Source organism: Octodon degus, unplaced genomic scaffold (genome assembly GCF_000260255.1).
Source record: "Octodon degus isolate 3935 unplaced genomic scaffold, OctDeg1.0 scaffold00049, whole genome shotgun sequence".
Classification (NCBI taxonomy): Eukaryota; Metazoa; Chordata; class Mammalia; order Rodentia; family Octodontidae; genus Octodon; species Octodon degus.
Window position 1 is genome coordinate 921,395 of NW_004524625.1, and position 20,594 is coordinate 941,988.

At 37.3% G+C, this 20,594-nt stretch overlaps 1 protein-coding gene and 1 pseudogene across 4 annotated transcripts in view; both read right to left on the minus strand.

Annotated features, from left to right (window-relative positions):
• Positions 1-20,594, minus strand: part of Uvrag (UV radiation resistance associated) — a 379,986-nt gene that overhangs the window by 33,036 nt on the left and 326,356 nt on the right. The gene's annotated exons all lie outside the window — the stretch shown is intronic.
• LOC101589537 lies at positions 17,498-18,152 on the minus strand (annotated as a pseudogene).

A 20,594-nucleotide genomic window follows, 5' to 3' on the forward strand; every position in this document is an offset into this window, starting at 1 on the left:
ATTCACTTTAGACAACTCTCTCTCTCTCTCTCTCCCTCTCCCTCTCCCTCTCCCTCTCCCTCTCTCCCTCAACCTACATTCATCTACACAAGGCCACTTACTGCGTGGCTTATTAGTTCCATATGGGGCTTGAGCTAAGCTGCATGATATGTTTGATACAAACCGTCTGTTACCGTGAGGGAATGTAGGTTAATACAATGCTTCAATAAGGGTTACTAAAAGATCAACACTTTCGTGATGGGATTACAATGAATCCGACTACAAAGGGAACTGGTATGGAGGAACTGAAAAGTAAGAAATTAAAAATGCACATATGCATCAAAGACTTTAGAGTTCTGGCTTATGTAGTCAAAAATGTCTGCAGGACTAGTTACAAGTATTTCAATTCATTGTTAAATACTAAGGTCTCCCTGACATGAAAAGAACAGATTATGAGCTTTTGAAAAAGGGCACCATCATGGCAAAAATAAAATTTGCCTGCCTAAAATAATTTTCTCAAAGATATGGAAAAGTTACTTAACAAACATTTAATATGAGCAATCATACTATTTCTTACAGTGAGTCATTACAAAATATAACACTAAGGAAAAGTATAAAAACTTGATTATGAGCCTCTGGTTGCAAGAACAATCTGAATACTTTTTCACCTTTATAAACACATGCCAGTATTTTCTAATATAGATATAATGTAAACACTAGACAACAGGAGGCCTGCCATTCCTACTCCCAGTAATGGTGTCAATTGCTCTTGGAAGCATGGAATTAATATCAGAGCCTAATACCAGGCATTCTGAAGCATCTACCCACTTGCTTCCTGTACCCTAGAGGATAAACTGTCTCTACCTGAGACTGAACGGGTTAAATCTAGGGACCAGAATCGAAGTCTGTTGAGTTCTAACCACAGGGACTTTTCTTTGCATCACATGTTGTTGTGTATCTTTAGTGAGGCACAGGTTACACATGAGGCACATTTCCTTTCTGAACACTGTCATGCAAAAAACATTTAAATTATGATGGTCTTTTCCTTCAAAATCTTATGTTGATTAGAAACAATCTGGAACACACTGAACTGTCTGGAGTCAACTTGATCCTTAAGTACAGTCTCTATCACTCCAGTCCTCGTAGGTTGCTAAAGAGGGTCAGTAATGCAAACTGCAAAAGAAGCAGAATTGAAAATTTGCCAAAGTAAGAAATCACAACCTTGGTGGCAGCTGCAATCAACTAAGCTATACAGCTGTAATTATTGATCTTCAAAAGAAGGGTTATAAAAAAAAAAAAAAAGAAGGGTTATGTTTCCTGGAGGCTAAAGCGTAAATCTGTGTAGGATACATTATAGCAGGTCCTCATGCTCTCCAGCAGGTCTAGCAGGCCCAACCTTTGCTCTCTGTCTTCATGTTGATAGGCTTGTACTATGATTTACCCCCAAAATATACTGTACTAACCTTTAACCCAATCAGACCCAAATTGTCCCCAATTTCCTATAGGGATAAGCCTTAGTCCTTACATTGATCAAACTCGGCATTTCAGCCTCCAGGTCACTGAATTTTGATGTCACTTGATGCAAAGAACTGTTCATTCCCAACAAGATCATAGATTAATGATTTTCCAAACTATTGTAGAAATGGGAACACAGACTATAAGGCCTTTCCAAGTTGCCTCTTCTCTTCATATTTCTGAGATTTATCCAGTTTGTTGCATGTGTGAGCAGTCTGGATGTACCACCAGATGTCTACGTATACATACACCAGCTGGTGAACATTTGGATTGTTTGCTATTTTTGTCTTTTACTAAGTAAGATGCTAAAAATGCTTAGGCACAGGCCTTTGTTTGGATTTGTATATTTGTTTCTTTTACACTAATATCTAGAAGCAGAATTGCTAGGTTCCATAGCAGATACATGGTTGACTTAAAAAAAGTCAAATTGCTTTGCGAAAAAGCTAAACAATTTTGCCTTTCCTGTAGCAATATGTGTTTCACTTGTTCTACAGTTTTGTCAGCACTTGATACTGTTGGTTTAAAAAATTTTAACTATTCCAATAACTGCCTTTTAGTACTTCACTGTGGATTTAATTTGCATATCTCAAATGACTAATAATGTTGAACACTTTTTCACATACTTACTTTCTACCTATATTTCCTCTGGCTTTCCTGTGGTTTCTGTGAGCCACCTTATGATGAATGTAAGCTCTTCAGACTAATACCTAACACCTTCTGATTAATCTTAATACCTTCTAATTAGTAGGATTTTTTTTGGGCTGGTTCAGGATGCCTTAAGGGCAGGTCTAGAAAATCATGAGGCTCTGGGGATCGAATCACAGTATTGTGAGACTGACTGCCTTTGCTTAAGTAGGCACTTAAGAAACAACTGAGCTAATGGTCAGGCCCCATACCTTTAATTAGTAAAGCTATACTGAATATGAATTGTTTAATCAGAGGCAGGGGAGATTTTGTTGACTTCAATAACACAATCCTACACACAATGAGGTGCAACAGGGAGTTCCTGTGTGTGAAAAAGATAAAATAGAAGTGTTACCAAGACCACAGAGATTATTTCATGAAAATTCAGATAAATCTAAGTATTTGAGTTTTACTGGAAAAAAGTGAACTTAAATCTGTTACCATACAATTTGATTACAGAGGAATAGAAACCCACTCTGGTACCAGCAAAAGCCACAGACAGTGACCACAAATACTTGACATGATCATTAACAGAGATACTCAGCTCAATTCAATAAATAATTAAATAATTTCTGATGTCTCTCTCTCCCTCCCCCTTTGTCTGTCTGTCTGTCTGTCTGTCTGTCTGTCTGTCTGTCTGTCTGTCTCTGTGTGTATGGTGATGGTGATGACGAAGTGGAGATATTATATTGCCCTATAGTAGTGGCAATTTAATTAATTTTTCTGTATTTAGGGTGTAGAAGGTGTACAGGGTCTCTGCATAGATCCAAGTCGTAGTGATCCTCCTGTTCATAGCCTCCCAAGTGCTGAGATTACACGCCTATGCTACCACGCCCAGTCTCAATCACTGTCTCAGCACACCCAGTGGGCAGGGCTGGCAAGTAGGGCAACTTAAGACTTCATTAAATGAAGAGTTTGAATTAGCACACCAGGATAAACCCTAACACTTTGAACCCTTAAGTACCTGCAAGTGATAAAGATATCAATAGTAGCTATTTTTTCAATAGAAAAAGACCCTTGTAAGAAGGAACTTGACTGCTTATGTCATTTTATTTAATCTTCAAAGTAACACTACAAGGTAAGTGGTATAATCGCCACTGTATGCATGACAAAATTTAAAAGACTAAGGACTGGCTTGAAATTTTCCCAGCTAGCAAAAAGAGGAACTGAGATTTTAATATAACTCTCTCAGTTCATATTGCAGCATACAGTCTAAATATTAAAAGTTGATTAGTAAAGGTTGTCTTTTCCAATATTTATTTAATTCCAATAAATAAATATTTGGTACCAGCAAATGCTTATAAAAGAAATCTTTTAGCTCTTTATCAGAGACACATTCCTTCTCTTGATTTCAGAAAACAGACAATAGTTCTACTTCTAACTCAGCTGTTGTTCAGCTAAGCTATACATACTTAAGTCTTTTGGAATCTTTGCTTGTAAATTAATCCCTACAGCTTCTCAATCATTCTTTATGTCTCTGAACTCTCTCCAGTTTCCCTTAAAGAATCTGGTAATGAAGTGTTTTGAATGGAACACAGTTTCTAGAATGCTCTTTTCTCTTAATGATTTTTTTTTTTTTCCCCCTTAAAATATCAACTTTACTACGATAGCTACTTCATGCCTTTTAAGTTGTGGAATTCCTTTGACCTCACTTGAACTGCCACTGAGTCTGAGCCCATGTATCCACAGTTTAGTCTCTTTGGTTGATCTTAAATAAATGGTGCTTCAAAAAATACCAAGGCAGCCATGGATACTGCTCCTCCAACTGGACTGATGCGCTTACAATTTGTTTTGGAATACTTCTAATGTTGTTTGAATTAACAAGTCATTTATCAAGAAGTAATTAATTCATTAGATATGTATTTGTATTAGCTATCTTTCCATCACTGTAACAAAATTCCTGAGAAAATTAACTTAGAAACAGTTTATTTTGGCCATGGGTTAAGAAGTTCCAGGTTATGATCAGAGGGCCCGCTGCCATGGGCCTCTGATGAGTATGATGGTAAAATTGTGTGGTGGAGCAAACTGCTTACCTCGTAAGTCAGACAGCCTAGACAGAGATGAAGAGGGGTCTGCTCTCAATGGCCTGTAGTCCCCTCATTAAATCACAGCAATATAGAATACCTATTATTTGCAAGGTGTACAAAGTGTGACGGAGTATTACAAAATGACCTAATCGTGAACACTACCTGATGGTTCCATTAGCACAGTGATAGAAGGAAAGTACAGATAGTCCTCATTTAATGATTTACCTATTTAACAACTATCTGAACTTATGAGTCATATTGTTTGTATTTTTTATTTTGTATAGTTCTGTACATCTTGCTTATAGTTTGAACATTTTTTTGCATATTATACCTTGTTTATGAAGTACTGTAATTTTTGCTTATTGTGCTATATAGTACAATATTGTGATTTTATGTTATACATTACAGTACTGCATATAAGAATATTAGGTAGTAACACTAGAATAGTATACTATTTCTTTGTTCTGAATTTGCAATGTACATACTACACATTTACAATTCCTCGGTGACAAATTAACAATCTTGTCGCAGGAATAGAATTTGGTCTTTAAAGGAGGAATGTATGTATGAGATTTTGGGAGCTGAAGATGTTCCAGTGGCACAATCAGTTAGCATGTGGTACTTATAGAAATTCTGGAAGCTGAGACAGTAGGGAGAATTTTAAGATGGCCTGTAGGACCTCTATCCCCTGATGTTACTCCCTGATAGTTTTATGTTCATTGCAAGTGGAGACTATCTGGGCAGTGTATAATCAAATACACTCTTCAAAAGCAGAGTTTTCTCTGGTACCAGCAAAAGAGAAAGTGAGATACAAAATATGGGAGACCATGTGGGGTTCAATATAGGAAAATCCATAGATGTAACATATCACATCAACAGAGCCAAATACAAGAACCACACGATTATTTCAATAGAGGCAAAAAAAGCTTTTGACAAAGTCCAACACTCATTTCATGATAAAAACACTACAGAAAATCAGAATATATGGTTTATATCTCAACCCGATAAAAGCCATATATAAGAAACCAACAGCCAACATCATTTGTCCATTTGTCATAAATGGACACAGAGTGAAAGCTTTCACTTTAAAATCAGGAACAAGATAAGGATGTCCACTGTCTATTCCTATTCAATATAGTTCTGGCAACATTAGCCAGAGCAATGAGACAAGAGACAAATAAAAGGAATAAAGATTGGAAGGGAGGAAGTGAAATTATCATTATTTGCAGATGGCATGGTACTCTACACAGAAGACACCCAAAACTCCAAGAGACTTGTAGATTAATAATCAAATTCGGTAATGTAGCAAGATACAAAGTCAATACTCAAAATTATCATTAGTATTTTTGTACACAAACAATGAATACACTGAGAGAGAAATTAGGGAAAGCACATCTTTCACAATAACATCTAAAAAATAGGAATCAGTCTCACAAAGGAAGTAAAGCATATATACGGTAAAAATTACCATATTCTGAGAAAAGAGATCCAAGAGGATTTCAGAAAATGGAAAGATACTCCTTGCTCCTGGATAGGAAGAACCAACACTGTGAAAATGGCCATACTCCCAAAATGGCCATACTCCCAAAACAGATTCAATGCAACCCTGATTAAAATACCATTAGTATACCTCATAGATCTAGAGGAAAACATTCCTAAAATTCATTTGGGACCAGAAGAGACCTAGAAAAGCAAACCCAATCCTGAGCAACAAAGGAAAGGCAGGTGGCATCACAATTCTTGACCTGTAATTATACTATAAAGCTACTGTGATAAAATCAGCATGGTACTGGCATAAAGACAGACCTGAGGATCAATGGAACAGATTAGAAGATGCAGACACAACTACAAACACACTCAACCACCTTATCTTTGACAAAGGGGCCAAATGTGTTCACAGGAAGAAACATGGCTGCTGGTCCCGCTCCCAGGGTGTGCTGAGATGGCAATTGAGACTGGGCGTGGTGGTGTGTGCCTGTAATCCCAGTACCTGAGAGACTGTAAACAGGAGGATCACTACAAGTCCAATGTACACAGTGAGACCCTATACTAAATATAAAAAGAAAGAAAGAAAAAAACCATAGAGTCTTTAATAAATGGAAAAACTGGCTTTCCACATAATAAAGACAAAAACTAGACCCATGCCTTTTTACCATGCATCCAGTCACAATGGATCAAAGATTTAAACATTAAAACAAAAACACTAAATCTCCTGGAGGAAAGAAAATGTGGGTAGAAATCTTAAAGACATAGGGGTAGGTAGAGAATTCTTAAACAAAAAACAAATTGTATGGGAAATGGTTCAAAGAATTAACAACTGGGATCTCATCTTTTTGAAAAGTTTCTGCACTTCAAAAGAATTCACCACCAGAGTGAAAGAAAACCCCTCCATAAACTGGGAAAAAATCATAGCCAACTGTCCCTCTGACAAAGGCCTTCTATCTAGAACATATGAAGAATTAAAAAAATCAAGCTCCCCAAATTTAAAGTCCCATCCAAAAATGGGCATTTGAGACCAATACACATTTCTCAGAGGAATAAATATAAATGACAAGTAAATATAAGAAAAAAATGTTCAATAACATTGGTCATTTGATAAATGCAAATTAAAACAACACTAAAATTCCATCTCAGCCCTGGAAGAACAGCTATCATCAAGAAGTTAGTCAACAACAAATACTGGAGGGCTATGGGGAAAGAGGAACCCTTCTCCACTGTTGGTGAGAGTGCAAACTGGTATAACCACTCTGGAAATCAATGTGGAGATGACTCAAAAAGCTAGAATTGGAGGTCCCACTCAACCCAGCTTCTGGTTATTTTTCTAGAAGAAGTGACAATATCATACTACAGCAATTTATGTGCACCCATGCTTACAGCAGTGCAATCTGTCATAGCTAAATCTTAGAGGCAACCTAAATGCCCATCAACTGAGGAATGGATAAAGATGTGGCATTTTTATACAATGGAGTATTATTCAGCTATAAAAAGGATAAATTTGAGGCTTTTATTGGTAAATGGATGAAACTAAAGACTATACTCACAAGTGAAACAAATCAGACCCACATGTGCAAATATTGTATTTTAAGAACCTGAAAGAGAAAATAAAATCTGAAGGGTCCAATAGATACTAGGAAAAGGGAATGAACTGTTCAAATGGAAGGAATTACTGAGATAAAGAGAAGGACAGAAGAGGGGTGGAGGAAGGAGGTATATCTATGTATGTAAGCATGTTTGGTCAATTGTGCTGGGGATTTCTACTGGTCTATGGAAAGGAGAAGTTAATGCTCAATTAGTTTAATCTTTTTTTTCAATTATTTTCCTTTTTCTCTCTTATTTTTTCTTTCTTCTTTTAATTTTGCATGCATATATCTGGTAATACGAACAACTAATTTGAAGACAACACTATGCAATACAACAAACACTGTGAAATTCATATTATTTTGTTTAGTGAAATTTTGTATCATTTGTAATTTTTTGTTTTAATACTATTTTGTACTCTCTTCAAAAAAAAATAAAATAAAAAAATGTGGGAAAGACTTGATGGTACACTACTGGTCGGATGATGGAGGAGTCACAAGAGAAGGAATATGGATGGCTGGTTATGGTGGTGCACGTCTGTAATCCCAGGGCTCTGGGAGGCTGAGGTGGGAGGATCATAAGGTTGAATTTAGCCTTGGCAATTCAGCACCTTAATGAGATACTCTCTTAAAACAAATAAATACAAAAGGGCTCGGGATGTAGTTCAATGAGAAGTCACTGAGTCCCATCCCCAGTATACAATGTGGATGCCCTTTAAGAAGAAAAACTAGCTCTTGGCTCAAAGCCAGTGAATAAATGGGAACTCAGGCCAACAATTGAAAGGAAATGGATTCTGCAAACAATTCAATGAGTTTGGAAGTAGATTATCCCCAAAAGCATCCTGGTAAAAGCCAAGCTTAGCACACACTTTGACTTTGGCCTTATGAGATCCTCAGTAGAGAAATGAGATGAGTCTACCTTGGCTTCTAACCCATGAAATAAAAATGAGAATTACTTATTGAAGCTGCTAAATTTGTGATAATCTGTTATGAAGTAAAATAAAACTAAAAATATATAAATACAAAAGATTATCTTTTACTTGACAACATGAGGGCTGAATTTCTAAGAACATGGTCTTCAGCAGTCCCTTTATGGACAGCAAGTATTTAGATGTGAGAAGACCTGGCCATAGCATTCCTCGAACTTCACCCAAAACTCACAATAAACATTTCTTTCTTTCTTTCTTTCTTTCTTTCTTTCTTTCTTTTTATTTTAGGGAAGGGTCTACAGGGTGTTCAGGGTCTCATTACTAGACTGGACTAGTAGTGATTTGCCTGTTTACAGCCTCCCAAGAGCTGGGATTACAGGCGCACACCACCATGCCCAGTCTTAACTGCCATTTCACAGCACCCCAGGGGCAGGGCCGGCATGGCAGTTCTGGGGGATCGAACCCCCAGTACCTGTGCCTGCTTGCAGGCGCTTTAATTTGCTGAGCTATTTGTTTGGGCTTTTTTTTTTTTTTCCAAAAATTTTATTGAGAAACAAAGAGCAATGAGACAGTTTCAAATCTGATTAGTAAGATAGTTTCAATAATTAATACATTGCATATTGTTGTCTTAGTGGTTATTCATTGTACAAGATGCAGACATGATATCCTGTTTACAAACACTATTAGAACAAATCTTACTATTCACTGAATGAAGAGAATGTAACTGTGTATCTATCTTATTTTGAATATTCAGACACAAAACGGTTGTTCATTTGTATCTCCTTTTTTTGTTTAGTTTTGTCTGAGAAGGGTATTCCATTGTCATTTAAATATTATAGTTGCATGAATTCAGCAAAATAATCCAATATAGTCCAGAAGTCCATAATAGCAGTGGGTTTTCTGTAAGACTAGCATTGGCAGAAGTTGTTGACTTGAGCCTTTTACAGCTCAGCATATTAATATGGCTTTACTTTTTTTTGCAGAACCGGGGATTGAACTCAGTTCCTTGCACTTGACAGGGAAGCACTTATTCTACTGAGCCATCACCCCAGCCTCTGGCTTTACTTTTTATACTTCGTTTTTATACTTTTCTGCTGGATGGTTAAGACCAAAAGATAAAGCAAGACCTATATAACAAGAAATGTAGTTTTTGTATCTGATAAGGTCAGTCAAATCCCCTCAGAATTTATCCTGAAACCCTGTACTGCAATTTGTAGATTCTTTGTCAGTGTCAGCCATGAGTCACAGCCATTGGATGAGTCACAGCCACTGCTTGACCAATTTTAAACTTTAGGATTTTTTGTTTGTTTTTTGGTGGAACCGGGGATTGAACTCAGGCCCTTGCACTTGCCAGGCAAGCGCTTATTTCACTGAGCCATCTCCCTGGCCCCCTCTGCTGAGTTATTTGGTCGGACCCTCACAATAAACATTTCTGTGTATGTACTACATGTAAGGTGCAATGGGGATAGCACTAAGTAAGAACAAAGGTTTTCACTTAGCAAACAGTATTTTGAATGCTCAGTACTTGCTAGGGTATATTCTCTGTTATCTAATTTAAGTGGTAGGGGGAATAGGCTAGAAATACCAAAGCATCATCCCCAAGTTTACCTCCTTTTGAGAGTCTTAATCCTTATTCTCTATAGATTATGGTTCCCTAAAATATTACTGAAGATGTTCATCAGAGTAAGAGCCAAACTTAGATGTTCTAGTTTACGGAACACAGACTAGACAATGAAAAAAAAAAAAAACATGAATAATCTTTGGTAGTTAAAGCAAAGGACAGCATCAAGTTAGTTTATCATATTAGGAAAACCCAATATATAATAATCCTTTTAAAGTAGAATGGTCACAAACCAGCAATCACAACAGAAATAGGACAGATATTGGCTATTACTATAATCAGTTAATATTAACTAGATAAGATTTGTTAGACACGAGCTATAAGAATTGGCAAACAGGAAAATAATCACTTTGTTATAAAATATGCAGTTAAATATCTAGAAAATCCAAGCCAATCAATGGAAACTCATTACAAATTAGAAGATAATTCAGTATAAAATTTAAAACAAAATCAACAGCTTTTCTTTACATAAGTATGAACTAAAATGTTGCATGATGCCATTTTATTTTATTTTATTTAGTTACTTTTTTTTTTTTGGTGGAACTGGAGATTGAACTCAGGCCCTTGTACTTGCCAGGGAAGCGCTTATTCTACTGAGTCATCTCCCTGGCCCCTAAAATGATGCCATTTTAAACAGCAAAAGATAATACATGTAGAAATAAACATAACCAAAATAGCACAATTTATATTAAGAAAACTTTACTATCCTACTGAGGGGCATAAAATATCTTAATAAATGGAAACTCATATCCTGTTCTTGGCTAGAAAGACATTATAGAAATAACATTTCTCTATAAAAGTAACCTATGTATTTTTTAAAAAAAGAACTAAAAAGCTGATTCCAAAGTCCAATTGTATTTTAGTAAATAAAAACACTTCTAGAAATGAGCATGGTGGTGCATGCCTGTAAGAATAGCACTTGGGAGGCTGAGGCAGATGGAGCAACAGTTTAAGACTTGGCTCAGATACACAGCAACTTTGCCACTAGATTGGGCTACATAGTGAGACCCTGTCTCAAAAAATCAAACCAAAACAAACCAAAAAACTCCAAATAAACAAAAACACTCCCTACCTTTTTACTTCTATTCCATTTTCTAGACTGTTTTTAAGTATTTCACTAATATTAACTCATTTAATCATCATAAGAACTTACCAAGCATAGAGAGAAAATAACTTATTCCTACAGTCCCTATACTAGTTTCTAAATGTCTTAGAGACAGAGAACCTATTTTACTTATGGTTAAATGCTCAGTGCCCAACCTGCCATATGCACTAGAGTTAATAAACTTTTTTGGATATTGTAAATTGTAGGAGTGAAAGTGAAATTCATTTCTTTAATTGAGTTAGGGAAAAATCATTGTAGGAAAAGCTTTTGTGATATGTGAGGCCTAAGAAGCTAACCTGAGGGCTGGCCTGATAGCTCAGTGGACTACAGGGCCTGCTTAGGCAGAGCGCAGCAGCCAGGGTTCCATACCCTGGCCCCGCCCCCAGGGTATGTTGAGATGGGGATTGAGACTGGGCACGGTGGTGCATGCCTGTAATTCCAGCACTTGGGAGGCTGAAAACAGGAGGATTACTACGAGTCCAATCTATGTAGTGAGACCCTGGAGACCCTGTCCTAAACACAGGAAAAAAAAAAGAAAAGAAAGGAGCTAACCTGGGTAGTAAATAGTGGGAAAGGAGGTAAAGTAGTGGAGCTGCAGGAAAGAATTAAAGTCACTCCCTGCAGAAGGTGAGGACATATGCTGAGTGTGTATAATTGTGAATTTGGGGGTTGAAGATTGGCCAAGGAACCACTTATTTAATTTCATATAAAAAGGAATGTGATTTTTTCCCTTAATATTAAGTGTTTCAAAAGAAAATTTATATGATCTGCTAAATACCCAAGCAGGCATGAATAATTCTAGACAACTGAACTAAGGGTATGAAATAAAATCACCATTTTTTTTTTTTTTTTTTTTTTCCTTTTTCACTTCTGGGAATTGAACTCAGGACCTTGCGCTTGCCAGGCAAGCACTTACTCTACTGAGCTATCTCCTTGGCCCATAAATTTGTTTTTGATGTGTTAAAATTTCCATCAAAAGAACTGATGAGAACTTGATTTTCTACTTAAATATTCCCATTTGGCACTATTAATTTTTGAATAGGTTATGATACATAACTATCCATCAAATCATTGAGTGCTTTCAAAGACTATGTTAAGGTTATTAAACAATGTGATCTTTATCCTCAAATTGCTGTTTTCACATTAACTTCTTAGCTTCCAAAATTCCTGACCCAGGGCCAGCTAAATAGCTCAGCAGATTAAAGCACCTGCAAGCAGGTGCAGGGGCTGGGGGTTTGATCCTCTGGGCCTGTCGTGCAGGCCTGCTCCCAGGACGTGCTGAGATGGCAATTGAGACTTGGCGTGGTGGTGTGCATCTGTAATCCTAGCACTTGGGAGGCTGTAAACAGGTGGATCATTAGAGTCCGATCTAGTAGTAAGACCTGAACACCCTGTAGACCCTTCCCTAAAGTTAAAAAAAAAAAAAAAATTCTGACCCAATCTAATTAAAAGCCAACTTATCTGAAATGGCATTGAGGAAGGAGTGAAAAACCATAAGCCTCTTAGGTTGGAACTCTAGGTTTCCAGCTGCTACATATGGCCTAGTAGGAAAGGATGGCCTTTCCTAGTATGGCCCTGGAAAAGTCATTCACACTTCCTCTAGCCTCTGGTTTTTCTCCTACACAATTCATACAACAATACCTACTTCATACAGTTATTGTGTGGGTTAATTAAAATACTGTACATAAAACCCCCAACATATTCTGTCAGGTATAAGTGTCTTATAAATGTTTTTTTTTTTCTTTTCTCTACTTAATCCTAAGAACATTACTGCTTTTTGCAATAACCTGTTAATGCTATACCTCATGCATTATTAACTTTTCTTTCTTTTTTTGAGACTTCATGTAGCTATTTTGAACCTTAACTGGATCATGTATGTCTAAAACAATAAGACACCAAAAAAAATCCACAATAAACAATAACATTTATAGCATTTTGAAGATAAATACCAAAATTCAGTGGGTGACAATCAACTGAAATGAAGACTGGAAAACTGACCAAAAAAGGAAATTGGGATGATAAGGGCAGAATTACTAGGTAGAGAACATAAAACTATAGGAGGTAAAGAGCAAACTCACAGGGGCTGGGGAGATGGCTCAGTGGAATAAGCACTTCTCTGGCAAGCACAAGGGCCTGAGTTCAATCCCCAGTTCCGCCAAAAAAAGAAAAAAAGAAATTTACATGTGGAATTACATTGTATGCATGAGTGTGTATTTATATTTATGTATATATATAAACTGGTATGAATATATGTATATGTACACAGGGTATATATAATATGGATTACTTAAACTGGTTTTGATTATAATACTAAGTTTATTCATTTCTGTTCTACAATCTTTTGTGGGTATTTTTTTTTTTTGAGACAAAGTCTCATGTAATTCATGGTTGACCTTGAACTCATAGCAATCCTTCTGCCTTAGTTTCCCATCTCCCAAGTGCTAGAATTACAGGCATGTGCCACCATGCCCAGCTCTACCTTCAGTCTTGTGTAGATGCAAAAAAAAAAAAAAAAAAAAAAAAAAAAAGGCAGCTAGCACCAGATATGCATTCAGTCAATGATACTGAACACCTGTGTGCATGTCACAGGCTGCAGCTGCAAAGAAAAGGTAGTTCCTGATTTAAAGTAATCATATAATGGAAAAGATATTAAGAAACAGTTATGCTAAAAATAGTAAGTATCACATTAGAAGAAAGTATAGAAACATAGAGAAGTGATGCCTAACCAAATCTTGGGGAGCTAGGGAAGGTAAGCATGGGTTGATAACCTGTCTGGACTGGAGTTCAGTAGGTGAAAATGCAGGGAGATAATATTCTAAAGAAAGGAAACTGGATGTGCAAATGCCCAGTAACAGGAAAAACCACATGGAATACAAAGGAGTTTGATTTGGGGGGACGAGATGAGAATACAGTAATGCAAGTACCAGACAAGTGGCAGGCAGGAATAAAATACCTTCAACAAGGTTTCAAATTCTGAATGGCCCAAAGAAGTAACCAGCACAACAGTGACTACATGTGACAGAGGCTGAGCAGCTAAATAATCACAACAGAAATGTGGGCAAACTTCCTATCGTTCTGTATACCTTCCTCTGTTGCTCTTGTGGGATGTCAGAAAAGGTCTCCAGTGGAAAGGGCTGCAGGTTTCAGTTCAGAAAAAGAAGTAAAAAGTTCTCTGGCTACTATGAGGGTCTGCAAGCAGACCTGCCTTGAGCTATTTGGAGGCTCAGGATGGCGAAAGATGCCCTAGAGGTCCAAGAACAGCACTCAAGTTTTCATTTGGAGGGAGACGTCTCACTGTACTGAGAAGTGAGGGGACTGAGAAGGTGCTGCCAAGGCCCAAACAGAAACTGGTGCGCACAGGAAGGACTGCTGCAGGGGAGTTGTGGAGCAGGCTCTTGTGGGCAAAGCTGCTGCAAGGTTTATCTTATCCTTAGATGACAGCAAGAGACCTGATTAGGCACAGTGTCACACTGAGCACAGCACAACATTTAAAGGTGCTTTGGTTTTACTGCTGCACAGAACAGACTTCTTTCCTACAGCACCTTGACAGTCATGGAGCTTTCGCACACACAGGTCTACTGACACAGGTGTTTAACGCATTCCAGGCTTTCCACTCCTTTGTTGGGCAGTTCTATCTGTTAAAACATTATTTCTCATGTGAGTTAAAACTTCCCCTTGTCCTATTTCTACCTACTTGTAGTGTTGCCTTAGTTCACAAATGCTTTTATTTGCAAACTGCACCAGGTAACAAACACGACCACAGCCATCTTTCCCACACAAAGACAAACCTGGCTATCTTTTCCAAAACTGGAGAACAAATTAAGTCTGTGGTATGCGCGTACCACTGCATTAATTCTGTACCTCAGCAGCAAGGTTTAATTTTACTCCTTCTCTCTGGCACCTTTTGGAGGTGAAGTTAGCTATCTCCTTCCCATGGACATATTCTTTACTTATGTTTTTAACTTGTTTAGAACAGCAACATATTTAAAATGTATTTTCAAAAAAATAAATAAATAAAATGTATTTTCAGCCTTATCAATAAATTTCATTATAGTTCTACGCTCTATCAGATTAAGCTGTTAAAAAGCCATATAAGGTAAATATCAACAGAAGGATCCTTGATTCCCCAGGGAGTCTTTGTTATGTCTGTGTCTCTGAGTGCGACATATGTGAGAAGACCAGCTTTTTTCCATGCCATGACAAAACCCTCTCAGCCTCACCCGTATTATGCTGTATCCCCCATGTGCACTACAGCACAAGCACCAAGTAACAGCTGCAGCCCAATTCTGTCACCGTCATACTACTGCTTCAGCCCTGAGGGTCTTGCCCAGTTCATTCATCCTTGGTTGCTATGGGTTGAATGTTTGTGTTAAGCCTATATAATAACTCTGGGGGATCTGGAGGCTAAGATGGTAGAATGAAAGTGTATACTGACTTTTGCAACCTCCTGAAACTCAAAAAAAAAAAAAAAAAAAAAAAAGATTTTATAGAAATAATCAGTAACCAGAATAAGTGCTTGCCTGGCAAGTGCAGGGTCCTGAGTTCACTCGAAACTAAAAAAAAAAAAAAAAAAATCAGTAACGTGATTAAAGATGTGCTTCTGTCATCTTCATGCTTCCACTATTTCTAATGAGAAAACAGTAATATTCTGAATAGTTGTTCCTCTGTATGTATAATGTTGTTTTTCCCTGGTTGTTTCCTTTATTTGCTTCTTTGATCCCAGACATTTGCCTATGTATGATGTGCCAAGATCTATTTGTGTATATGTGTGTGTGTTGAGTTTATTCTGGTTGGGGTTTGCTGAATTTTCTACACTATATACTGACTTTTTTTTTTTAAAGATCAAACTGAGGCTGGGCAGTGGTACATGCCTATAATCACAGTGACTTAGGAGGCTGTGGAAGGAGATAGAGTAGGCTAGCTTGGGCAATTTAGCAAAAGCCTTTCTCAAAATAAAAAGGGCTGAGGATGTAGCTGAGTGGTAGAGTGCTTACCTAGCATGTGTGAAGCCCTAGGTTCAATTCCCAGAACCCTTCAAAGCACAAAACAAAAACAAAAGCTTTGACCATTGTATCTTTAAAATTTTTCCTCTTCCATATTCTTTCTCTCCTTCTAATTATGTGTTTGCTGGACCTTTTGGTATTGTCCCATACATACCTAGTAATCTGTTCAATTTTTTTTTTCCATTTTTTCTTCTTTTCTAGTTGCATAAAGGTTGTATCCTTTGAATCCTGTTCCACATGTTCCTGGAACTCTAATTTTTTCCCTAGATTAGATCATTTTAATAGATCTATTTTTAAGTTTATTTACTACTCTGTCATTTCTATTTTGCTGTTAAATCGATTTCATTTTTATTTTAGATATTGCATTTTTCAGTGCTCTCATTTCTGTTTGTTTCATTTCTTCCATTGTAGCTATTCTCTCTCTCCTGAGATTTCCCACATGGCTGTCCCTATTTGTAGGTGATGGCTGCAGGGCTTCCAGGAGACATCAAACTCTGGATATTCAAGTCCCTCACATGCAATGGTATAGTATTTGTATATAATTACGCACATTTTACCATGAACTTTAAAAAAAAAAAACTATTAGTACACGTTTGCAGGACATAATGATACATTCACTGTAGGGATTTGGAACATACACACAACACATTTCAATCCCCTTCTCATTTCTTTTCCTCTACTCTGTTATTTTTCCATCGGATTCATTTACTTATCTTATAAAGGCCTTATAAAGTTAATAGTTATAGACACAGACTAAAAACCAGACTAACATACCAAAGGATACATAAAACTTTAGTCCTCTTTTGATTATCTATGATACCTAATACAATACAAATGCTATGTAATTAGTTGTCATATTGTTTAGGGAATAATTACAAGAAAAAAGTCTGCACATATTCAGTATACATGCACTTTTCACCCCAATATTTTCAATCCATGGCTAGTTGAATCTGGATGTGCAATTCATGGATACAGAAGACTAACTGCTTTTATTTTCATTAAAACCAAATTCTTTCATACTGTTGATCATAGTTATACTAGCTGTTTGGATAACTGTACCGCTGATTTCTGCTGATCTACTGAAAGCAGCAGTTAATACTTAAATTTTTACTTCTTAATTTCTTTGAATGCTTTTTTTTTTTTTTCCCCAGAACTGGGGATTGAACTCAGGCTCTTGCGCTTGCCAGGGAAGAACTTATTCCACTGAGCCATCTCCCTGGCCCTTTACTTCTTAAGTTCTTATAACTTTTTTATGCCAATTTTGCAGGTTTATATCTAGTAATCTAAACAAATAATTTAAAGATAACACTATGCAATACAAAAGCCATTGTCAAATTCCAAATACTTTGTTTAGTGACATTTTGCATTGTTTCTATTTTTTTTTAATCATTTTGTAGTCTTTAAAAAAAAATAAAATCCTTGTCAGCTAATTCCAATATGTGGGCCATTTTAGGATTCATCTTTATTAATTTCTCTTGAGAATAGTTCACATTACTCTTTCTTTGTATATCAAACAATTTTGGGTTATATTCTATACTCAAGCATGAATTCTGAGGGTTTTTTTTTCTATTTAATAAAGATCTTTTATTGTCTCATTAAAATATCCAATTGGCTTTACAATTCAGAAGCTTGTTTCTGCGGCTGGATTAACTCTTGGATCTTACTCATCTGGCTGCTGAACTGTTCCCTTTTCAGAAACATAGATACCATCCAAAAATTTTCTGATATCTTTGTTTTTGACTGCTGTGGCTTGCTCAATCAAAGCAGCTGAATTTGAAACAAGCTCAATGTCATTTCCTTCAAGGATTAGCTCATCTTTCTGGGCTTGAGAGACTGAGCAAGCAACACCTGCCCTCATACGAACTCGGCGAATGTATTTTTCACTCAAGAAATTCCGAATAACGACGTTGATGGGGAAGTGAGCATACACAGACCTCATCTTGTAACGGAAGCAAAGTGTAACCCCCTTGATCATGTTCTGTACATGGCTACAGATCGTGCGGACAGTTGCCAACTCCTTTCTGTTTCCCCACCATTTGTCAACTCGGAGCCTCTTCTTGTTCTTCCCAAGGAGACTGAGTTCCACATTGATGTGGTTGAAGTCCCTCCGGAGGGTTCCTCTGGGGCCCTTCACAATAACTCTGCGTCCTTTCAGAGTGATGTCGGCATTTTCTGGAATGTTGACTGTCTGATTGCTAAGAATGGTCTTCATTCTTGCGGGAGGTGCGGCAAAGAGCGAATTCTGAGTTTTTGTTTAGGAGTCAATGCACTTGGCTAGCCTCACACTGTCAATTCTGTCTCTGCTACGATGGATGAGGGTGGCCTCAGAGTCCACACTGTGTGTGTGAGGTTCATGAGTTAAGCAGAGATTTGGGCAGAGGCTACAGATAGAATCCATGATTTTTAGGATGAAGGAAAAAAAACAAACAAACCAAAACTATGCTTTCTCTCCAGTTCTCACCTTCACAATTCTCAGAAACTAAAGTTCCCTGAATTTTGTTCTCCTGTTTTTTAAGTCCGAAAGCACACACATATCTATCAAAAAGAATTCTAGCTGCCCTGTATGATACTGATGGGGGCTTATTCTCAGACTAAAAGTTATACAAACGAGACACTCATAAAACACTTTCTTCTAGCTTTTACTCTTACGCAGTATAGTAACTGCCTATTTTGGTCATTTTCAATCCTTCAGGTACTTGTTTTTATTAATTTTTATCTACAGTCCATAATTCTTTGCTGGATCCTCATTCCAGCCAGTGCGCAGGCCCGGTGTGTGAGTGGGACTGCCTGTCTATCCACCTGATCCTCATTCCAGCCAGCACACATGCCAGGCTTGTGTGTAGAACTTCCTTCATCAGAAAGGTCAGGTGTGGAACTCCGTGGCAGAACTCCATGCAGAGCAGCTAGAGGCAAGACCCACCCAGCTGATCCAGGGGCAGAATATCTTGCCAGAGAGGCACAGCAGGTTCACTTCCAGGGGCTACAGCAGGAAGAAGTGGAGCACAGCAGCAGACCCAAGCCACACCCACCTGGAGGAGTCTGAACTTTGTAGCTCTGGACCTGGTACTAAGGTAATAACTCTACCAAAGCTCTACACCAAAGGTCAAAAGACAGTGCTATACAAAATGAGAAAGAGAAGGAGCAAAATGCATTCTCAGGCACCGAGCCCATCCAGAACAAATGCAGGAGACAACAGCATAGAAGAAATTGGCAAGCATGCACCTGAAATCTCTGAAATAATAGCGTCTGAAGTAAAGAAACAACTGTAGAAAGGTATTAAGGAAATCAGATCAGAAATAATTTCTGAAGTAAAAAAAGAAATAACTATAATGAAAGAAGTTCTACGTGCTTCTAAAGAAGAAACACAAAAAACAGAGGAGAATAAAAAGATGGAATCCTTGAATGAGCAATATAGGAAAGAAATACAATGCAAGAAGCAGATTCAAAGTGATATATAGAAAATTAAAACCTCAATCACAAGCTGGCAAAACTGTTTGAATAAAAGTGAAAATCAGGCTGGGGAGATAGCTCAGTAGAATAAGCGCAAGCGCAAGGGCCTGAATTCAACCCTTGGTTCCGCCAAAGGAAAAAAACCTGTAAAGACATTGATACACATAAAAGTGAAAACAGACTTTTAGACCTTGAAGATACCATTGCAGCTAGTGAAAAGGTAAGAAAAGATCTCTTAAAAACAATTAGGATGCAGGAAATAATAATTCAACATCCGCAAGACAATGCAAAGATAATGTAAGACTAATAGGCATCAATGAGAAAGGAGTCAATATAAATGATATAAAAATATGGTCAGAAGCAATAGCAGAAAAATCCCCAAATATGGGGAAACAATCTGACATTCAGGTAACTAGAGAAAAGAAATAGATCACATTTAATGGAAAACCCATCAGAATAACAGCAGATCTTTCTTCACAAACCATCAAGTCAAAAAGAGAATGGAGCAAAGTACTACAAGTCTTGGTAGAAAACAAATTCCAACCCAGACTGATATACCCTGCAAAACTCTCTTAGAAGTTTAATGGAGAAATGAAATACTTCCATGACAAAGAACTAACGAATTTCATGATGACAAAGCCAAGCTTACACAGACTACTAAAAGATGTTCTAGAGAGGGATCAAAATGACCACAACTCCATGAATGAGAATGGAAAGAACCCACCAAATAGGGCAAACAATTAAACACAGGAGAAAAAGAGGTATACAAAAGCAGTCTTTCAATTATTCTTTTGTATACAGCAGCAAAATATTTCCATCAGCATACTCTACAAATGGACTTCTCCTGCACTCTATGGGGCATGATTCTGTCTGGGTCTATAGGGTGGGTATCAAAGAAATAGCAGTGGCTCAGTCCCACAAGTCACACCTGACCCCCGTAAGCATCATGGACACTGTCCACATCTACCACATACTAGAACTTTGTGCGATATCCTATCCCCAAACTGTTAGAAGTGCTGGTCATATATTTGCCATTCCAGTATTTCTCTTATGTTTTAGTCTTAGTAATTCTTTACTATCATGAAAGTTTTCCTTAGTTGAGATTTTTATATATATTAGCATAATCAAATACTATGTGAGGACTCTGAATCGATCACAGATTCGTACATATGATGCACTACATTCTGGCCTCTTAGTTGGACTC